Below are 23,410 nucleotides of genomic sequence, written 5' to 3' on the forward strand. Positions count from 1 at the left end.
CCAGCAAACGAAATTCAGAACAGTAGCCAACAATGGGAGCCGCTTTTTGGACATGTTATCTGCCTTTAGATGACACACTCGGCAACCAAGGATATGAGCAGGCCACTTTAGGAAGGGCAGCACATTGAAGCGAAAATGTGAATTAATATGAAAATGTGATGCAGAATAAAATAGAGGTTACAGTTGCAGCCTTCCAATAAGAGTTGTATTGAGCTCAAGCTGTTTCTGAATTTGCAAGTGCCTTGCTGAGCGCAGTTGCAAAAATTAGTTTATTATCAGGAGAAAAAGGTGATTTTTGAAATATATTAAATGTAATGCAATGGTTACAAATTAATATGTGAGACCCAGAAAAGTGTATTCCCTCCATGTCATATGATCACAGTTTTGTCATACGTAGTTACCTATTCTTATTTGACACTCTCACTGGTTTTCTTGTATTTGCACCTTTTTGACCCAAACCAATGAAAGATACAAAGTATAAGCAACGGGGGCTCAACGTGGAGGCTGACCCATGCTTTTACCTGCAAAGCATTGTTTGCTTCTCAGCCGTGGCCACAAACCATGTGCACAGCATTAATAAGTCGCACGTGACTGAGGTCTTGCTAACGTGGGTGGGGAGGTGTTAGAACCAGAGCAGAGAAGCCACTGAGCAAGCAGCCTACTTCCGGCTTCCCTTTCCTAAAACTAAACAGTAAACTGGCTATCAGTTAATAACACATTTAAAGTTAGCTGAGGACAGAGTTAATAGCAGTCACACAATATTGGGGTGAACAGAAGGTTGTCTGGTTCCCTACATATACTGAAACTCCATTGGGAAACTGCAGCGTTTTTGGTCAGAATGTCTTTCTGTTTATAATCTTCCTTCCTTCCTTCCTTCCTTCCTTCCTTCCTTCCTTCCTTCCTTCCTTCCTTCCTTCCTTTTTTTCTTTCTTCCCCCCTTCCCTCCCTCCCTCCCTCCCTCCCTCCCTCCCTCCCTCCCTCCCTCCTCCCTCCCTCCTCCCTCCCTCCTCCCTCCCTGCCTCTCTCTCTCTCTCTCTCTCTCTCTCTCCTTCTCCTTCTCCTCCTTTTTTTTGTTTGCTTATTCTTGAGAAAACACCTTTGTAGATATGGGTGTTTTAAAATTCTGATCAGAATTGGCAGTGGGAAAGGAGCTGGGGAAATAATGGAGACTCCAGTACTTCTGTGATACAGTCACAAACCCTATGAATTTTTAATGAAGGAACAATGTCCACAATTAGATTTGAAATGAGGTTTTCTTTGTGCGCGCACTTATGGTAAGTGGAGTGTGAGTGGATTTTACTTCATATTCAGTAAATAATACAAGTGCAAAAAACCACCATGATTTAATAGAAAATAAAAGCAAATTGTTGATTGCTCATAGATCTATTTGCTACTCCTAGATTTACAGAATTGTGGCAGTTTTTGAAATCGTATTTAATTTTATTTAAATGCCACAGATATGCCAAGGAACTTAATGACAGAAAGTCATTTCAAACAGTCAAGACCTAAAGCTGTCCTTCTGTTATATGGAGACATTTGTGTTTGATTTGTCTAAAACTGTAATAAATAAATAAATAAATAGAATTCAGAACTTTGGGGAGAAAGCTATTAAACTTGCCATCTCAAATGAATACCAAAACATTTAATAGTTTAGAAGAGAAGAAAACAGAGTGGTGGGGGAGGGCTACTTAATTTGCATTTTGTGGCTAAAGCCAATCCCTTGTCCTCAGATGGCTGAAGATTCTAGCACCCCAGAAACTTGCACAAACAGCTTCCCCTTGCTGTTGGACGGCCTCTGGGCTCCTTTAGAAACTGCCTTCTGGTCACCTCTGCACCCTCAGTTCCTCCAGCCCCCGTCCCCCCGGAGCTCCCAGGACACAGGTCTTGCTACTCTTCCTGAAGCCTGACAAGCAAGACGCTCTCAGGAACTGTGCACTCGTGGTTCCCATGCACAACCCTGCTCTCTCCCCTTAGTCCCTTCTCTGCTGAAGTGTCACCCCCTGCGGGGACACCTGTCCTAATCTACCTGAAACAACAACTTCAGTTACCTTCTGTCCTTCTATCAGCCCAATTCTTCTCCGTACGATTTCTCAGTCTCTGAAGTTATATTACATAATTACTCCTTCAGTAAGTTGGCCTTCCCGAAGGACAGGCAGAATTTTAAAATATGGTTTCCCTGCTAAAACCGTCATCAGCCAAAACAGTGTCTGGTACGCAGCAGACATGCATCCTCCCTTCCCCCTTTCCCCCCAGATTCATTGAATAAATATGATGAGTATGTTGTGGGTGTACATATTTACACACGCACATACATACTGTATTAGCTGTGTTTTTTGTTTTGTATATTTCCTGATGTTTTGACATCTGGGGCCTTGCTGACACTGCAGGGGCAGCCCTGCCCGGTGGTAGTTATTCCTACAGATAGCAAACAACACACCTGGATTCACACGCTTTGAACACAAACTACCCTCCAGAGTGCATAACCTCCTTCATTTCCTCTGGGGGACTCAGACACCAAGCCACTGTCCCCCTGCCTTCATCCCCCAGATCCAGGTACCAGACAACCAGAGATAGCCCCTGTACCTCAGAGCCCCAGAACTGTTCAAACAAGCCCATCCTAAGCCTGCAAACCCTGCTTCACCTGACCTTTCCCTTGGAAGCCACAGTAAAACCTCTTACTAGCATTTTTACCTCACTGTGTCTGCATCCTGACTGTCCGTGGTACTCGTGTGTGGCCCCTGTGGTGTGCCATGCTCATTCCTCCTGTATCTTCAAGGAAAATGATATATAATCGTCACCAGGAATTATGGTTTCCCTGGACTCACAAGAAAGAAAGTGACTGTGACATCTGAAGGACTTGAATGTAATTTAGCCCTCATCCTGGCTCTGAGATTAAATTATGGATTGTTTTTGTGGTTAAGACTGCTGGCTTCTACTTTGACCTTCAAGCTTTTGTGGGGTCTAGACACCATTAACTCAGGTGAGCAGCAGCCCTGCCTTGTTCTTTTTGCCAGACACAAATAAAGAACACTTGATACTGAGCACCAATAAATTGTCAATAAAACACATACAAGTTCATTCTCTTTAAATATAAGGAAATAATAAGGCCTACCCATAATTTTCTGAATTATAGCAAGCTCTAAAACTAATGAGGACACATTTCCGCCACTGGAAACACTCGGGGAGTTTTTTCAACACGTAAGAGCACAGATGTCCTCTTTCCATTCCAAATAAATATAGTTCACATTGTTCCATGGCCTGTGGTCAGATGCCTCGGTGATCTCTGCTGGAACACACCTCAGGCCAGGCTCAGCCTGGGCCTGCCGGGAGGGCATGGCACTGTAAAAACTCATCCTGGGAAACTGACCTTTGAGTCACCCTCACACTAAGCTCAGAGGAATGTGCCAGGTGGTTCCCCAGTAAAGAGGAGAGCCTGAGGCTGGAGTCTTCAGCACGGTAGGGAAGGGCCAGAAAGATATAAAGATGTCCACAGGAATGGCAAAGGGAGCTTCTAGAATGAACTGGAGAGAGCCTCACCCCCGTCAGTTGGTGTCTTTGGCAAGAGAACCTTCACTGGGCTTCCATAGCCAGAGGAGCTTGACTCTCCAAGGGGGGAGGTGGCATGGAGCCTCCCATTCTATGCAGCTGTTGCCACGCCGTCACACTCACACTGCCTGGACTGACATTACATATCTCTTTCCAACGTGGTCATCTTGCTGACAACCACACATGCCCTAATGGAAATACCTGACCCTGCTTAAGGCATCAGTGATATTAAGAGAATAATTTTCAGAACACTCCGGAAAGGTCTGAAAACTGTGCCCACATGCTTCGAAAACATGCTTCTCAAACAAATGCAGGGATTAAGCATTTACATCAGAGGAGACAGGAGCGCTGCCTCTGGCTGTTGGCTCTCCTTTCCCACTGGTGGCGCATACGGCCTCCCACTGGTGGCGCATTGCCTCCCATACATTGCCACTCATGGTGCTTCCCTTCCCAACGGCCATGGCTCCCAAAATCTCCTCTGCATCCTTCCTTCTGCGCTCACATGAAGACCCACCTCGGCTGTAAAACCTTACAAGATCAGCTCTTTATGACTGCTTGCTCCCTCTCACTTCAGAATTTCTCAAGGGTGTTATGTCTGGGAGTTGAAGGTGAGACATGAAATCATTATTTTCATTTTTAATAGTTCTGTTTACTTTGAGCCACATGAAGTTGATGCTTCGGTGGATTAAAAATTAGTCAAATATTGGCAGTTTCACATAGTTCAAACTAATATGTGTCAGGAAGAAAATGTATTAGGAGAAGAACCGTAAGATTTTGCTGATATTATTGCTTAGGAAGATGCTAAAATAGATCCTTTATTGAGTTATATATAAATAAATAAGTAAATAAATGTTCTGGTGGTGCAGATATGGCAAAAAATGTGAAGCTGGTACCCACCATCAAACGACAGAACAACTGCATGCTAACAACCAGTGTCCGAAGTGCCCCTTTCACACTTAACAGGCCCCATTTTCTTGTGGCTATTTTCTTTGTGTGTCTGTGTGTTTGTGTTTTGTCTCCAACTAGTTTCCCCAACATTTAAAGGCAGGGAGCAATTTGAATAATCAACTCCTTAGCACAGTACCTTGTACACAGCGGACAGACCTATGACAGGGCTTTATCTGATCACTGATGACACTATCTCATCAGGAAACACCATTTATTTCTCTTCTTGTCATGTATTCCAATGCTGGAGACTGATGGGCCACGCTGTTCTAGCCAGGAAGCTTTAGACCAGGAGGAATTTAAAACTCAGGACTCGTAGTAGCATTGCATGTTCGAAACTACCAAGAAGTGTTGAGATGCAGGGCAGCCTGCTGGTCAGAACATGGGTTGACCATCTGGACTCACTCTATTTAACAGCATAAAATGCACAGTCTCCTCCGGCCCAGTCCTAACAGACAATGTCACAAACAGGTGCGAGAGAAGAGACTGTGGGAATCCAAGTTCTCCTAAAATATCCTCTTGGCACCTGTCCTCTCTGCCCAGCTACTGGCCACTGCAACTGGCATCAGGTTCACTTAAATACCACCCTTTAAAAAATGATGCCTGGGTCTTTTGAAGTGTGCGAGTATAATTATGACTCACATACAAGTATTTCAAGACATTAACTAATGTCACTCATACAACCTATATATCTCATTTCTCTCTTTAAAATGTACATTACATGCATTTGGTATTTTGAAAGCTCTTGTAACCCATGCTTAAAAAAAAAAAAAAAAAAAAAAAAAAAAAAAAAACTACAGTGGCTAAAAAAAAAAAAAAGTGTGCCTACTAACAGTCTCTATTGCCATTTATACAACGATGTGCCTCCATTATAGGAGGTCGGTCACTAGGTCATATGTTGCAACCAGTAAAATTTTTTAAAATGTAGAAATGTGTGGTGAGGAGAGAGGAAAGACATTATTTTCATTGGGGGTGTTAGGGAGCATCGCAGCGAAGACAAATCTTGAAATATGGGCTGAATCTTGAAATATGAAAAATAATCTCGATAGGAAGAGGGAGAGGGAAGGTGGGCGGGCAGCTCCAGAAAGGAATGGCAGGCCCCAAAGTGTGCAAGCTACTGCCAGCAGGACGGCTTCTCCCTTCACCACTTTATATTTAAGTGAGGTTATTCACGTCATATTGCTCTCCATAGCTACACAATAACAATGGTGGCTTCGTTCTCTAAAATGTTGCTTTGAGGAAAATGTCAAGGGATTTAAATTCATGCTTCCTAAGTACAATGTTTTTTCTATATAAAGATGCTAGTTTATAAACTAGAAAACCAAAGCGAGCTTTTTTATAAAAGATAGACTCAAAAGATTAGAATAATTTTGACAATATAAACATGTATTTACTCACCAACTCAAGAAACCCTAACACTAGGATTTTACTGCTCAAAGCATAAAAGCCATCATTTTAGTAGAAAGAAAATAAAACACATTTTTATAGCATAGAAAGTAGTCTCAGAATTCATTAGACAAAAGACCAAAAAGTACACAGAATATCATATATTTTAAGACAGTTTTAAGTAAAGTCATTGAGAGCAGATTCACACAGGTTTAATTAAACCAGGTTTGGAATGGCAGGATGCTGTTTGCGACCTTTGAGAACAGAGAAGCACATAATAGCCTTAATATTGACTGGGTACAAAGAAAAGTTAGTAACAACATGAGCATGACAGGACTCTCAGAAGAAAATTACTATGCCAGCGTGGCTTTCGTAAAAATCAGGACAGAGAACATTAATTCTAATCAGATCCATGCCATTGACTTACGGAAAACACCGTAAAAGTTCTTTTACAGTCATAACCATAGTGACTGAAAAGGAGATCCCACTATAGAAATAATTATGTCTTTACAAGAACTTCTCTTAGGAATTCTGATTCCAAGAGGATGAGAAATAAGTAGAAACAGTGACACAGAAGTCAAGACTGTCACAGAAGTGAGGGGAGAATTCTTAGAAAAACACTGGAAGGCCAAAATCCAGAAGGACTGGATTGGACATTTTGATAAATATACCAAAGGTACATAGTATATACTTTAAAACATCTGACAGGGAGGAAGAAGAAAAAATAGAAATACTTTTGGGGAAGGCCATTAACAATAAATAACAAAAATGACAAAATTGTTCGACTCCCATTTTGTGAGTCTCCTTCTGCAAGCAAAATAACCCATAAACTGGGAAGGGTATAATAAACAATGCAAGCATGAAATTTTAGCCCGAGGTGGTGGTGGGAGTGGGGAGAGGGAAGACATTATAGCTACTACTGTAGGAGATACTCTCAGAACAAGAAGCAAGTGTAAGACTCAATCCTGGAACCAAGGTGATATAATAGTAGGTTAAACGCTACCCACTTTCCTCTCTGGCGAATCTGAGGTTGAAACACATTTATCAGGATTAGTTCATTTGACCTTGAGAAGTTCATGCAACTTTGAAAACTACCCATGACTACTGGAATTCCCCAGAGTTGGCGCCAGTTTTGGAATGACAACCTAGCTTTGAAACTTGGGGAAAAAAAATAAAGGATGAAAGTAATCTTTATATATTAGAAGGAAAGCAGATATAGAAGATGGTCTAGATTAGTTACATAATACATCAAAGAATGAAATTAGGATCAATGGGTAGGGGATACGGCAAACTGGTTTCAGGTTCATTCATTCTTTTCCCCATTCACTCAGTGAATATTTACTTAACTCCTATGTGTAGCTTCATGTTAAGTTCTAGGCCAACAAAAACTCCCAAAGAAAGGAGGTCCAGGCAGGTAGGTCAGTATATTGGTAGGAATGTAGATAAATGGGTGGGTGCCTTCATTAAAACACAGCTTAATATAAAGAACACAATGGAAGAACTAATCAACTCTGCCAGTGGAGGTGACTTTATATTTTCTTGAAGGATAAATGAAGGTGAAAATTGGAGGTGGAGTGGGTATTAAAAAGAAATAAAAGCATGTTTTAGGCATCAACAACACTACGGGTAAAGACACTCAGCTGAAAAATGTATGGTGTGGTGTAGAAAGTGTTTTTGTTTGGTGGGAGCTTGAGGGGCAAGTGGTGAAACGGTGAGGAATGATACTGATACAGGCAGCGGCTGTGCTAAAAGTTTGATTTCCATAGGCAATGGGGACCCAATGGAGTAAATTGGGATCAGATTTGTAATTTAGAATGATAATTCTTATAGCAAAGGGGAGTGTAAGCTCACAGGGAGAGAGCTCGAGGAGCGTTAACCTACTCCGAGGCAAGGACTAGAGACCAGGCAAGATGAGACAGTGGCAGCAGAGGTGGAGAAGGGAACAGATCTGAAAGCTATTTCTGTAGACGGAAGGACAGGATTAGGTGAGCTGTAATATGGCGGTGATGGTCCAAGAAGGTAATATCAAAAAATTGTTCTCAGGTTTCTGGCTTGAGGGACTTGGTGGATTAAAAAAGGGTGCAAGAACAGTTAAAGTTATTAATTTAATTTGGAAGGAGGAGATGTGCGCTTTCTACAGAGAAAGCAAATGCTTCCTTTACTGAGTCTATACAATGCACGAAAGCATGTTTGTCCCCCACGCAGATATCTGCTTCTTTCAGTAGCCACAGAGCGGGCCTCTGGGCCTGGCACACAGCCCCTCCACATTTGAAGGGCACTGGAGTGCCTGAGGACGTTTTCCGAAATACATACGCTGGTCTCCACCCCCAGCAGATTTTGGATTCAGTGGATCTGATGTGAGGTCCAGAGATGATTTAAAACAGCTCCAAAGGAGATTCTGATGTCCATCAAAATTTGACAGCCACTGTAGTGTCTAGTCAATAAATAACTATTTGGTTAATTAATTAGAAGAATGAAGGGAAGGGGAGAAGGCGTCCTGAAGTTTCTGAAGCAGTAGCTGGCTGATCTATATTCCACAGCACAGTATTGAGTGGGAAGTTTGCAGATCCCTTTCCCTATCTTCCAATCTCAAGGTTCATGAACACCATGGGATGGTAGCCCCAGTTCGGGCTCCTGCAGACAGAGCACTGGCTGAGCAGTCTTTGCTCTGACTGGGTGAATCTTTTCTTACCCGTCTTACATTATCAATGGCCATCCTCTCTTACAGCGACCTGTTCTTTCACTTCATAATGTTTTGTGTATTGTAAATAAATATTTTTCTCCATTTCCTTTTTTCCCCAACGTCTGTCTCTCCTACTAGAGTTCCATGCAGGCAGGCATTCATTCTGTTTCTTTCACTCACTATTGTGCATCTAGCCCGAACCTAGCAAAATACAGTGGATAAATGAGCAATGAGCCGGATTTTTCTTGTGAAAAATTTTAGGCCACATTGCATCACTTTCAATATGCCTACAGATATGTCCATCAACATATTATAGACCCAGAAAATGGTTTCAGAACTAACAATAATAATAATAATGATAATAATAATAAAACATTTAGGTAGAGATGGGCTATTTTTAGAATTTTTACTTTGAGGAAACACTTTGGCTCCAAGAACTTTGAGGTTACCGTGTTTCCCTGAAAATAAGACCTAGCTGGACCATCAACTCTAATGTGTCTTTTGGAGCAAAAATTAATATAAGACATTATATTATAGTAATTATATTATATTAATTATATTATATTATATACTCAGTCTTATAGTAAAATAAGACTAGGTCTTATATTAATTTTTGCTCCAAAAGACACATTAGAGCAGACTGTCCAGCTAGGTCTTATTTTCGGAGAAACACGGTATATAAGACAACTCCTTATGTAAAATACATCAAATTAAAAATGGGGATACTTATCTAAAAGGGTAAAGCAGGCACAGATGTTTCACCTGAGAAATATAACTGAAACCCACATCTTGTTCCTTATTTAGATGTAAGAAGTCTTAGCCTCAAAGTCTGATGAACCTGGACTTTCATATCATTTATATGTTAATTACCAGGTCTGACAATTTGGCACAAAACAAATAAATGAGTGAAAGGACAAACTTACGGGAAACCCAAACTTCATATTAGCAGAAATTAAAAGGTGGAAATAAGCGGCTAACCTAAGGAGCTAGAAATGTTAGAAATCTCTATCCTACTTGTGATCACTGTGCTTCTATAAATCTGAACAGCTAAACGTTTGCTGACAGTACTTCCTACAAGATTTAACTAACTACTGATGCTTTTTGACATTTTACTGTTCTGAGATTGAATGTGATTTTTTACACAAAAATCAAAATCAGATTCTATTTTACCTAAAATTTGCTGAGCACCTTCTATATGCAACTTTCACATATATCATGTCATCGAATTCTCACAACTTTACAGAACAGAAACTGAAAATCAGAGTCACCTTAGACGTTTGCCTAAAACTTGACTATTCTAAAAGCTGCTAATTATAATTTAAAAATCCCCAAAGTATCATTGTAACCAGGTGAAAAAATGTATTATATAAAACCATATTTTAATTAAAATACTAAATATAAACCTCAATCATCAGAATGATAGAATACGATGTTCTAATTAATGATATAATTTGGCGAACTAAACTGTGTAATATTGTTTCAACTGAAGTTATCAAAAAGATGTCATACATGTAATACAGCAATAACATGTATTAACACCATATGTCCTTTGATACGCTACACTGAGAAGGGTATATCACCTCTGTGGTATTCTTGCCAAAACGATAGAACCTCAATTTAATCATGAGACGACATCAGACATACTCAAATCAAACACATCCTACAAATAACTAACCAGTACACTTGAAAAATGTCATGACCATAAAAGACAAAGAAAGACTGAAGAGTTGCCCTATTCATTTCTGATACTTTTGATGTATTCAGATTGTCCTTCTGAAAACCCGTAGTCAGTAAGTACTGTGTCTCCCTGAAAATAAGACCTAGCCAGACCATCAGCTCTAATGTATCTTTTGGAGCAAAAATTAATATAAGACCTGGTATTATATTATGTTATATTATATTACATTACAATACATTACATTACATTACATTACATTATATTATATTATATTATATTATATTATATTATATTATATTAGACCCGGTCTTATAGTAAAATAAGACCGGGTCTTATAGTAAAATAAGACCGGGTCTTATATTAATTTTTGCTCCCAAAGGCACATTAGAGCTGATGGTCCAGCTCAGTCTTATTTTCGGGGAAACACAGTAGTACTGGATGCGTACATGTAGGTTTAAGAAATTGGAATAATTCCGTATCGCATCCAAAGTATTAGCTACATTCTACAATGCAAACTTGTTTTTATATTATAATATTTGCAATCTCCCCTGAACAATTATAGATCAAAATGGAGTCTCTATTAACCAGAGACTCCAGTTAACTGACTGCAGGTTACTTTTCACTAAGCTAAATTTACATGTCATTTCTTACAAAGGCTATATGTCTTTATCAGTATCTCGGCTCAGAGTATTAGAATTATGACGGCTATTTCCAGTGTCCAAACAGAAAGAGAAGTAACGCAAAGGTGCGAGGTGTGTGTATATGTGGGGGGGAGATTGAAACAAGAAGGAAGGAAACACTATTACCTTAAAACACATTCCTTAACCTGGGAATGCTACTAGAGGCTCCAGGCTAGAGGTGAGCAGCTTGCTTCTAAACAGGTTTTAATTTTTAATCCAGTGGACTAGATCAGATGCAGCTCTCCCACCTGGAGGCCCGTCCCAGAACCTACCTGCCCCACGGCAGGACTGCAGGTCAGCTGGTAACCATCACATTTGGTAAATGCCATCTCCAGGCAGCCACACAGCTCTGTGTGTTCTGATCCCAAGGACCAGTCATCAAAGTTGGATGAGATCTCACAAGGAGGTGGGGGGTTTTCTCCTTAGAGATTCGTTTTAGGAGAAAAGACACAGCCAATAAAAACATTTTTTAAAGTAGCAGTAGGAAGGAGGGTATATTTATGTTCGAAATAAAACTCTAATAAATAAAGGTCTGTTTTACTACTTAATTGAAATTGGGTGGAGGCATATATGCTGGTCCAAACGGGATGCTCGCGATACAAATGTCCCGACGCGAGAAAGGTCTCCTGGGAAATAAGGACACCTTTATGGAGGGAGAATTGAACAGCGTGGCCCCAGCTTCCATGCATGGAGCTAAAAGCAGTAAAGAAGAACCAAGTCTGACGAGTTCCAAGCTCTCCCCAGACCCCAGATTAGCTGGGTGCTGGTGCAGGCAGGTCTCAGCAGGCCGTGAAAACCACAGCACGTTTTAATAGCTAGGTTTGAATTTTAAAGGTACTCAACATTTCCAGTATTGTTGATTGAAAAAGGTCAATGCTCGAGTGTTTTGTGTATGCATGGTCTAAAAGCCCTAGGTTCTGCACGTGGCATTTGCTGAGAATGTGTTAAACGCATAGTTCCAGAGCCCAGAACATGATTTTCCCTGAGTGCATTATTAAAGCACCTCTGCTGTGCACACCCCTGGGAGAAAAGAGAGGCAGCAGTGGCCTTTGCTCTGAGTGCAAAGGGACACTGGTTGCCTGAGTCAGTCACTGTGAACCTATAACCCCAAACCCACACTACTCTGCACCTCTCAACAATTCCCTTTGGACCAAGCTAGAAATAAGGACCATGGAAAAGTTTAAATACACCTCATATAAAGCTTCAGTTCCAAGCGTGGAGATGTGTTCCCGGAGTCCTTTTCTCTGCTCTGCGTGGGCATCCTCGTCAGTCCTCTGTTCCACTTGCACCTCAAGCTTTTACTTATACGGACTCCTTCCAATAAGATGCGAATTAAAATCATTAAATTCCCATGCGAGGAATTTTGTATTAACTGAACCAGAAATAATACATAATACATACCAATTTTATGACAGTGAGAGGAGTTACTCACTTTAGAAAACCAAGAATCTCTGTTGCATAAATTAAAAATAATCTTAGGAGTAAGCCCAGTGTTTTAACAGACTGGAAAAGCATGAAATTAATGCCAGCTAAATTGTGATTGGAGTCCAGGAAAGCCTTTCTTTATCATTTTAGGAAAAATACTTCTCTATAATAGGCAAATTCCCTGATACATTCAGAAACTATCTTTTTTATATAGATATTTTTCACTTGGAAATCTGTTTTTTAATGCATTTTAATGCATAATTTGATTTATAGCCGTTAGACTCACACACAACTTTCTAGAATGTATAATTCTTTGTGTAAAGCAAAGTGAATCTGTGATTTAAAAAAAAATTCTATCCTATTTAGATGTGGGAAGCAAATAAATAACCACTATTTTCATAGACATGGTAGTATGTGGCGAGTCTTTCCCCTTAAAAATAAGAACATAAAAACTAAAGTCTTCAGGAAACTTTTTCTGGAGAGTCTGGTTTTTAAATTACGCTTTCACTTGATACAGTTTCCCAAACCTCAGAACCCTTATATTAAAAGAGCTAGTGCTGACATCATTTCATTCAACCCCATAAATCTGTACAGACCCGTGACGCACACCATTCCCTGGGCTCCACGACGTAAGATGAACCAGGCACTGTCCGCTCTTCCTGCCCGGGAGGAGCCCACCCCTGGGCTGGCAGGACACATATACAACTGGTTGTAATGTACGGGGATTGCATCCTAGTGGTATGAATAAAATGCTCTGGGAGCACAAAATGAAGAACGAACATCTGGAAGAGGACTTGGGAGGAGGCAGGGTAGAGGCCCAGCAGAGGAGGTGACATGTGAGCTGGGTCTCAAAGGATGAAAATGATGAAACGAAACAGAGGGAGCATTCCAAATCGGGGGGGTGGGGGGGAAGAGCAGCCCATACCTGCCAACTTCTTTAAGTGAGACTTTAAAAAAAGTACTTTACTTTAAGAAGATTTAAGTTTGCAACGTCCAACATGAAATAAAAATCACAAGCTAGATGGCTTCTTTCTTACTAGCCTGCCCTTCATCGCTAGTACCCTAGACGTGTACTAAGGAGAGGACTTCAAGTACTCAAGGAGAAACAGAGAAAGGGAGACAGCTTCCTTAACTGAAACGGAAATCTGAATTGGCTCTGTAGGCCCCCGAGGGAGGGATGCTACCACTGAATAAGAAAGAGCAACCTCGACAGTTATCCCTTCTCCGTGTGCCTAACACACAAGTTACATTAACCTTTTTAAGAACGCGGGCCTGCTATGAAAAAAAGTCTGCAGAGGGTGATCAACTACAGGGTTTATAAGCATTTTGCTCTGTGCCGGAACCTGTCTGGTCTCAAAGGATGAATAGTCAGAAGGGAGGAGAGCGAGGAGAAACTGATCCTGTTCTTTCAATAACTTAATCACATGCATTTCTCCAGTGGAGATGAAGGCTGGACTCCTCCTCTGCCACAGAGGGAAAAGCAAGGGGCGGAGGGGAGGTCCCCTGGGTAGACCTGGAAAGAGAAATGGGTTCTGGGATGTCTCTGTCCTCAATTGGGTCCTAGGCGATGGCTCTAAGCCCCCAGGCTTCTAACACTCCTGTGAAGATGATGGTTAAGTGGCTGGGAGACCGAGAAGACCACAGACTGGGATGGGCTTTCACGGGGCCTTGAAGCTAATTAAACCAGAGTTAAAAACCTGAGGGGGTTTAGGCTAGCTAGACTCAATATGCAATAAATCATATCTTGTTTATTTATATTGTGTAAAATTAAGTTCATTCATATTGCTATTTTTTTCAAAGATAGAGTGTGCATGTGTATGTGACGAGTGTGCCTGCGTGTGCAAGAGAGAGTTGAAAAGATAAACAGAGCAAGTGTGTGGATTGTGTTCATTGTTGACTTTGCTTTGAGTCGTCCACATGTAGAGTCAAGTTGTAGGAAGAATTGTTTAGGGGGCGCGCCTTGGAGATTTAACCCTTTTTTATCCTCTGTGTAAAAGACGGCAGCTTCTGAGAGCCGAGCCTTTGGCTTCTTAGATTCATGAGTCACCCGCACCTCTTCCCAGGTGTGCGGGCGGTGGGCGTGCTTGCCAGGGCTGCCCTGGGTTCTGGCGTCCAGATCTGGGGCTGCTGCTGACTTGCTGCCCCAGAAAGCAGTTTCCAGGCTCTTGGCCTCACATAGAAAGGTGCTGGCTCAGGTAGTAAATGGCCATCAACTGTGATTGCATGGCCATCAGCTGTGGCTAGTTGGCTGTCAGCTGTAACCAGTGAGCCATTGGCTACTAATATAACTGCTGTGGCTACGCTAGCAGGAAAATGGGGGCTAGCAAGAAGATGGTGGCTGGCAAGCACGGATTGCTGTTAGGACGGCAGGTTGCAGATTGTGTGGATCCTGCTTCCTGTGTCTCCAACCCAGCCGCCAGCGAGAATATAGTGATATGACTCCCCTACTTATGGCTCCGTGGGTGTTCCTTTTTGGCCTCACCATGTCCTGCGTTCTTGTGTGGGGAGCAGGAGCTGAGTCCCTGCAGGCCGCCCTGCATGACAGCTGGTCACAATTTTCTCAGGTAAAAATGAACAGTCAGGGCTGGGAGTAGACACTTTTCCTAGCTGTTTCCTTCTAGAATGTTCTCTGAATCAGTAGCACAATATTAGGTTCTGAAGAAATGTGTTCATCCTTCTGGATTTTATAGATCCACACTGTAGAGCCACTGTAATAATAACAATGCCCCACCTAGTGTCAAGTCAGAGAACGGTGGCACAGGCGTGCAGAGCGAGGGATGGCCCGGGCTCAGAGGACACTGGGCATAACTGCTGCCCGGCTCAGCTTTGTCATAGCCAACGGACCCAACTTAGGGATGCAGGACATTGTTTAAAAGAGTGTGTTTTACAATATTTGTGTGTGATGTACAACACAAGCACAACAGGACTCTCTGTAAGGCTGCACGGAATCAACTTTCCTGCTGTTTTTACTGGCAGCTATCACCACAAACATAAGAGCCTCAGGGCAGGTGAGCTGATTGGCAGGCAGACCCTTCCTGATGGAAAACCAGGAGAGACACCCGGTGGACCTCAGCCAAAGCCTGGCATCTTACTGAGGTTTCCACAGACACTTCACCCTGCCTGTTTCATTTCTTTCTCTCCAAATCCTCCTGCAAGGAAAGCGTCTCTGACCGGTGACCAGCTGACCACACACTCTCAGAACTTCCCAGGTTCCATCCCATCTGCCCCCTTCTTACTTAATGCCATTCCACAGCCAAGGGAGGGAACAAACATAAATACGGGACGATGTATGTATCATTTAAAGAAACGATCTTTCTCATGTGTTTGACTCCCCTCCGTTAGGTGCCAGGGCAATTTAATTGGATTTTTTTTTTTTTTTTAATTTATTGCTACGTCAAAATCGCTTCCTTTTGGAAACCTCCTTCTCTCCCAGAATCCAGGTCAGCTGAGTGGGGTACTGTGGAGTATCTACTGCCTGCCAGACACTGACAGTGACGTCTGGGCTGAGGGGACATCATGCGCCCAGACTCAGAAACTCTCCGTCATGTTCCTGGTCCTGCAGACAGCCTTGGGACTCAGACTACTGGCACCACATTTTACTTCTCATGACCAAGTTCTCAGTGGCAGAGACTTCACTCCTTGTTTATGATCCTTAAGCTGCTTCTCTTGATGGTTGAACCCATCCCAGCAGCTGCTTCTCTTTCAGAATGTTCCAGTGCTGATGAGGCTGATGGCTCTAACAACTCACACGCTTGTTAACCTGCTTTGATCTCTTGGCTGCCTCTCTATGACCTCCATCACTAGTCAGCTTTCTGTCCTCACCGTCCAGTCAATCACTTGGACGTGTACCATTTACTAGCCCAATGCAATTTCTGCCCAACCCTCAGCCCTGACTTGCCAGTTTAATCTGCTTCTACTGTGACCCACATTCCAAAATCAGCTTGATTCTCAGCATCCTTAACTCCCTCATCACACGGCCCCACATTCCTGCCCATAATCGTCATGCCCATCCTGAGGGCAGTGCGCCCACTGACTACGTTCAGAGTGGTGGTCTCTGCTTGGTTCCACTGGTCTCAGTCCAGGTCCGGCAGCTGCCATATTCTTGAGGACAACTTTTATCTGGTAACCGGCAATGAGGTAGCTCAAAGAGAAAGCCTGCGTTAGAGGGCCACCAGAACCTGGTGGTCTCTGATAAATCCTGAAGAAAGGAAACGTCTAGAATGTTTACTGACCATCTAGAACAGTGCCTGGTACACGCTAGGGACGCAAGACATTTTGACAGTTTATGTAAAGATATCTTTTAAATAACAAATTGCAAATGTTCAAGGTGATGACTGGATATTATAAGCTCCTTCCGGATAATCAGTTGCTTTATAGCTATATTCCCGGGGCCCAGCACAGGGCCTGGCTCAAAGTAGGCTGGGTACGTATTTGCTGAATTGAAATGACTTTGTGGAGAAAAGTATGTCAAAGGCACCTTTGGGGGACATCTACTTTCCCAGGAGTTTGGATGAGGCGGGTCACCTTAAGATGACCAGACAAAACTATGAGATTGGTCGGACCCCTAAATCTGCATGCTCGAGGGTTCTTGAGGCAGTAGCTGTGGGGTCTCTCCCACAGGTATGGACAACACAGGAGAGGAGAGAGAACTCTGCAGGACGGTCTGTGACCTAATGTGTGTCCCATCCTGCTGGGACACTCTGCTCCTTCGGGTTTGGCCCCAGTTGCAGGAGCTCCTGCTGACCCACTGCTCACTCACAAGCAACCACAGGAATCTGGGTGTGGACAAGCATCTCCGACGTCTGGAACCCCGTCAGTGAGAAGCAGCCTGCACCAGGCCCTCCCATGGAACCCGACACAGCTGCCACAACAGTCGGATGGCAGAGGGCTCACAATGTAATGCTTTTCGCGAATGGTGTAAGGCTAGCGGTGAGAGGTTTAGTGTGGGTAAAGCTACTCAGAAATGTAGGGAACATTACACTTTGGTCAATCGAGGGAACGTGATTTTCCAAGTGTATTAAAACATGGTAGCGCTCATTTCACATTAAATATAAAGCGTCCATTTTTTAAATGTGCACAGCAATCTATGCTCATAATTGAGCAAAAAAGCATATGTAGACATAGAAATGCCCCGTCCTAACTGGTTCCTGGCAGTCATTTTCAGAGATGAATTTGCACACTGGATGTCTCAAAGAAGATTGGAATATTTATGGAAAGGTAAACCATGAATATATAGCCACTTGAAACATTATTGAACAAAAGTAATTTATACTACAGCTGGTACACTGCATTTCAGCCCTGCTTTCATTTTATCAGCATTTATCAATCAATCAGCGTGAACCTTGTAAAACATCTTCTCTTATTAGTGGAAACAAGCAATTGCTTGCAGATTTTATAGGAAAGCTTGTTTAATAATTTGCTAATTGTGCAAAGACAGATTTAATTTTTTTTTAAAGGTGTCTCATTACCCCTGTGCATACACAGGACTTTAAACTCAGCCTTGCTAATGTAAATATGGTCAATGGTTTCACCTTTTTTATTATTATATTTTTCTAAATAGCAAAGAAAGTTGACATAAAGAAATTAGTCTAGCTTCCGGTTTTTAAATTTATTTTAAGAACCTTTTGGTTGTCACCTTTGCCCTTTCAGTATGTTGCTAGCCTTGAGGCTATGGTTATAGACAGATCGACCATATTTTCTTGGCAGAAAAGTGAAGAGGAAAAAGACAAAGACAGGAAATGGAGCAGCACAGAAGAGCTAGGCAGTGGCCATATTCCGTTTCTTTTATTTCTTTTACTCTTTTTTTTTTTTTTTTTTGGTTATTTTTTTTGTTTGTTTGGCTTTAACTCATCCTTCATTCTGCTAAATGAGACGTCAGCTCCCTACTTTTGACTGCTGGGTTCTGTTAAGCTCAGTAAGTGAGAAAGAAGCTGAGTCGAGCTCTCTTTCCAGAGAATCCACGCCCAGGCACATTTGCTAGCTCTCCTGGCAACCAAGAAAGTGCTTTTAACTTGAGGGCACAGCGTCCCTGCCACCACACACTCTGCTGTCACCTAAAGGACTCCCCGAAGTTTAAAATGGGAAACATACCTGGGAGAGCGATTTCAACACTGGGGTCCGCAGGGCTGAACCGAGAAACCCGCACCATCTTAGAAGTGTAAGAGAAACTTAAGACGAGCTGGCGTGCCTTGAGGCATGGGTAAGAGAATTTTGCAGGGAGTTTACGGAGACAACGCTTGTTGAGTGGAGATGGGTCTTCCCAGACCCAGGTGCAACAAGCTGCTCGCTGCCCAGCTGCTTTTATGAGGTAGAGGCCCAGGTTGCTCTAGGCCTGCTCAAACTGGCTTATCAATCCATTCCGTTCCATTCTGTCCTCTCCTTCTAAATTAGCCATTATTACAGGCACAGTTCCCTAAGTAGATGCAAACACTCTTTTCCTGTGCGAGACTCCCTTGGGCAAGTTAGGTTTCTTGGAAAAGGGTCAAGGAGCAATCAAGCAAAATACCTACTGAGAAAAAAGGCTGTGGTTTCAGGACATGCTGCCATTCACCCAGTTCCCAAGTCACATTTTAGACCCTGCTTGGGCAGTATATCGAACCTGATACGGCCAGTTCTGGGGAGCAAAATCCTGGTTATCTGCAGCCAAAGTTTCTTTTATGGTCATAACAAACAGATTTATTAATTTCTTTTCCAGCTTTGATGAGGTATAATTGCCAAATAAAATTGTATCCATTTAAGTGTACAAGTGATGATTTGCTATATATAATATTGTGAAGTGATTACCACAATAAAGTTAGTTAACACAAGCATCACCTCACATACTTACTGTGTGTGTGTGTGTGTGTGTGTGTGTGTGTGTGTGTCTATGTGTGTGTGTTAAGGATTTACTTTTTATGGAAACAAATCTGACAGTCATAAAACACTGGAAAACCGCCTTGTCTAACATTTCTAATTAAAAGCTGCTAGTCAAATTCTAATTTCTTAATAAAACTGTAGTAAGCCTTTCATAAGGGAAATGTTACTATAAAACTGCTATCTTCTGTTCTTATCATCTTACCTAACAAAGTGGGATATTTCTGAAATACCTATTTCAGAATGTCAATGTATTTTTTTTCCTTTGAGTCACAGGGAGAAAAGTTCCTTTTATGCTCTTTTAGTATTTACTTTTATTAACCTCAGCTTCAAGAATATTTTCAAAACAGAAGAGCCAAGGGGTAAAAAGCAAATGGGGGAGGGGAGCTGCTGGGTAGCATCACAGCGGCCCCCTGGGGAGAGTGACTCCACCTGAAGCCACAGGGAGAAACCGATGGATGTGACCGCAGGTTTTCATTTATTTCCTTGACATCTCAGAATACTACCAATAAGTTTGTGTTTCCATTCAAACAGTTCCATTATCTCGGAGGTCTTAATCATTTCTAATAGCACTTCCTGAAGTGCTCAAAGCTTGAGCTGAAGGAGCATTCATGGTATTCAACGTAGTCATACGACTTTAAGCGGATTTACAGTCCTGTCCGTGGTTATTCCCAACCATCTTTATTTAAAAGTAGTGCAGGCTGATGAGGTGGCTTAAGCATCCTAGGTTTCAGCGGTTAGCCACGCCCCACCCGTACTTTCAGCTCTGCTGGGCACTCTCACCCTTCTCCAAATGCAACTGAAGTTGCCAAGGTGAAGCAGGAGGGGTGGCAAGTGGCATTAAACTAGGATAAGAGTTTAAAGGAGAAGCCTTGTTTTAAAATGTACCCGGGATTCGGTTCTACTCCGGTATGGTGAGGACAACAGAATAGGAGATGCTTGCATTGAAAATTAAAACTTGCATTGAAAAGATAGTTTGCAATTGACGGTTCCCCAGAGAAGGAGGGCAGGCAGTGCCACACTGGGCCACACGCAGAGGCACTGGAGTGGGTCAGGAGCAGAGGGAGTGAGGACAAAATGTGGGCAAGAGGCTTTACTATGGTTTCCACAGGAAAGGCAGAGCCAGGCAGGGTGAGAAGGTTTAGGATTGGATAGGTTTGATTTCAATGGGTTCCCAGGTATAGGCATGGTTCCTAATTGTCCAGTACCTGGCCCTGGGGTGATTCAGGGCAGGGGGTAGCATTCTAGAGCCTGAGGAAAGGAGGCAGGTGGGGGCATGGACTCTGGATTGGTTGATTTGCATAGCAAAGGCATGTTCCCAGGCAAATGGCTTGCTCTCCCTAGGAATTAGGGAACCCTGGGAAGGACAGTGCCTCCCCCTGGGGTCCCTGAGCTCCTAAGATGTCAACACATCAGGAAATACAGAAAATAAATACATGATTAGTAGGAGCCTGTCTGAAACACTGCTTGAGAAACATAAAAACAGAGCTTCTCAAAGTTCTTTGCGCACAGGAATCTCCTTGGTATTTTGTTAAACAGATTCTCATTCACCAGATCAGGTGGGGGTTGAGATAGTGTGTTTCTCCCAAACTCCTTGGTGATGCTGGGACCACATGTGCAGTAGGTAGGACTGAAGATATCACTAAATCCTCTCACTGGGTCATCTTCTGCAGGGAAAAGGGAACCAACCCTGCCTCGAACCAGATACTGCTGGGCACTGAGAACACAGGTTTCATCTGGTATTGCTTGATCCCAATTTTATAGGTCAGGGAACTGAGACTCAGGGTGGTCAAGTAACCTGCCCCGGGTCACTTACCTAAAAACCAGAAGATACAAATGTACCTGACTTAAAAATCCCCCCCCCCCACCTAAGTATGGATGGCGCCACTGTGATGGAAGAGAAAAGGCTGTCGGTAAAGGCTTCATGAAATACCAAGTCCATGGACTTGAACTGTGGTCTATTACAACTTGACTTCCGGAAAGAAGAGAGATTCTGAATGGTGTTCCTTATCTCAGAACGAGAAACAATCGGTGCTGACTAAATCACTTGTACTTCATCCCAGCCATTTGAGAAACACTTTAAATGGGATTCCCTATTAAGCTAGTGTTTTCGTTCTAAAAAGTGATACACATACATGGTAAGATATATACCGTAAGAGTCAGTCATCCTCCACAGATTCCTGTTTCACTGCTCAGGGATTACTATTGAGTTAGGTTTGTGGAACCTTCCAGAACTGTTCTGGGCAAACAATAAACTTTCCCGTACAAATTCATTCATCCAATCATTCTAAGGCACTGGGGGACAGTGCAGTAAATAAAACCCACACAATCCCTCATGCAGCTTACATTCCAGTGGGGGAGACAGATCATCAACAAATGAGTAAAAGATATATTACGTCAAACAGGGATCAATGCTAATGAAGAAAAAGCCAAGAACAAGGGGGGGACATTTGCAATTATAAATAAAGTGGTTAAGAAGGTCTCATGGAAAAGACGGTACTTGAGTACAGACATGAAGGCAGTGACCCCACGCCACGCTCACTTTTCCTTTAGGGGTGTATGCTAAAGCCCTCACCAGATGAGAACTTGGAGATTCCACCTGATTCTTTTTAAGGTCCCCACAGCACCCCACTGTTTGCACACAGCCAATGCTGAAGGGCATGTTGTTACTTCCACAAATGGAATGTTTTGCATGAATACAGTTGTAATTTGAGTGGTTCTCAAGAGGCTTGGAGGGTGCAGGCTAAAGCCTAATGAAGTAGGAAGGGACCAAGCTGCAATGCTCTACCCACGTGACCTTGGGGTGTCATGGAGCAGTTAAGGGCTTCCTTTTTGATATTAATGGACTGGCCCCCTGAGAGCTTTCCCTTTCCTGCCACACCTGCAGTGGTGCTACTGTCCATCAGGGTCACGGCCACATCCGGGCACTTCTCTCCCCAGAGGCTGAGGGGAGATCTCGCTTACATTTTCCTCAGTGCCAGCTTACTCGTAACCCGTGCAGAGTCACATAGAAACCTCAACCCTCCAGGTGACAAGTTTCCACATTCCTCGCAGGAAAGTATGAGCACAAGTTCTGGGGAGCAGTTTACCCTTTGGGCTCTGAGCACAATCTTCCCCTCAGGCCAAAGCACGTCAGCTTCCTTCCAACAGAAACAAACACAAAATCCTGACTTCCCACTCATATTTATCGACGTCGATACACACGTTAAGCTCTGGGCCATGCGTCTGAACAGATTTCACGTTTAATGAAAGATAAATTTATTCCTTTAATTGTTATCTGAGGCAGGACCTGGAATATGCCAGCATCCGCCAGGCTTTGCAGGAGGGACACATATCAGTGCAATATGCTTCCTGCCCCTGCCACCTTCTAGGCTCTTAACAGACAGAACAAGTTAAAAATCACCTGGGATTGAAGGCAGTGTGTGCAAGTGGTGCCAAGGTTGATGCAACAGGATTTAAGAGAAAGAGGAGAATGTTACGATGCCTGTGAGCTATGAGTAGGTAGGGATGGAGGTGGAACAACAGGAAGGAGGGAGGGAGGCAGGGTGAGAGAGAACAAGCGAATGGAAGGTGAGAGACAGCTGCGCTATAAGCAAGGCTCAGGTGAGGGAAAAGACAGGTGTCGTAAAGGGAACAGGAAGAGGCCCAGCAGAGCGTGGGCACAGGATGTGAGCAGCCCTGTAGACGACAGGAAATGTTGGCTGGAGTGAGACTGGCAGGGGCAGCTGTGGAATCGACTGTTATCAGACAATGGACATATCCATGGATTGGGGAAGATACCAAGAAAAGTACCATCGATGTCTTCCTGCTTTCGTGTTTGCTTTTTTTGGGAGGGGAATTTGTGTGATTTGGTCTTATAACCTCTATTTCTAATTCCAGAGAATTGTAAAACCAACTTAATACTTACCCAAGTAATACATGTCTATAGGTGAAAAAGGCAAACAACATGGTAAGGCCCGTAACCTAATCCAGGAGTCCCCCACCCCCAATGGCCCTCCCGACTCCTCTCTCAGAGGAAACCACTTTTGTTCTGGCTGCTTCTATGATGAAATGTTTATTCGCCAGAGTGAGTAACTGCCTGTATGGGTACGAATGCTGCCCCAACACGTGTTCTCAGTTTGGGTGATGTAGGGGCTTGTTCAGGGCAGGGAGACTAAGCAGCAGGTCTACCCCCTCCCCCAAGGAGGATGAATCCCGCCCGCCATGGGAGACGGA

The 23,410-nt window shown here is 43.0% G+C and overlaps 1 protein-coding gene across 2 annotated transcripts in view; it reads right to left on the reverse strand.

Annotated features, from left to right (window-relative positions):
- Positions 1-23,410, reverse strand: part of ENOX1 (ecto-NOX disulfide-thiol exchanger 1) — a 366,236-nt gene that overhangs the window by 207,782 nt on the left and 135,044 nt on the right. The window lies entirely within an intron of this gene.

This window comes from Rhinolophus sinicus, chromosome 16 (genome assembly GCF_057876585.1).
Source record: "Rhinolophus sinicus isolate RSI-liver-muscle chromosome 16, RSI-T2T, whole genome shotgun sequence".
NCBI lineage: Eukaryota > Metazoa > Chordata > Mammalia > Chiroptera > Rhinolophidae > Rhinolophus > Rhinolophus sinicus.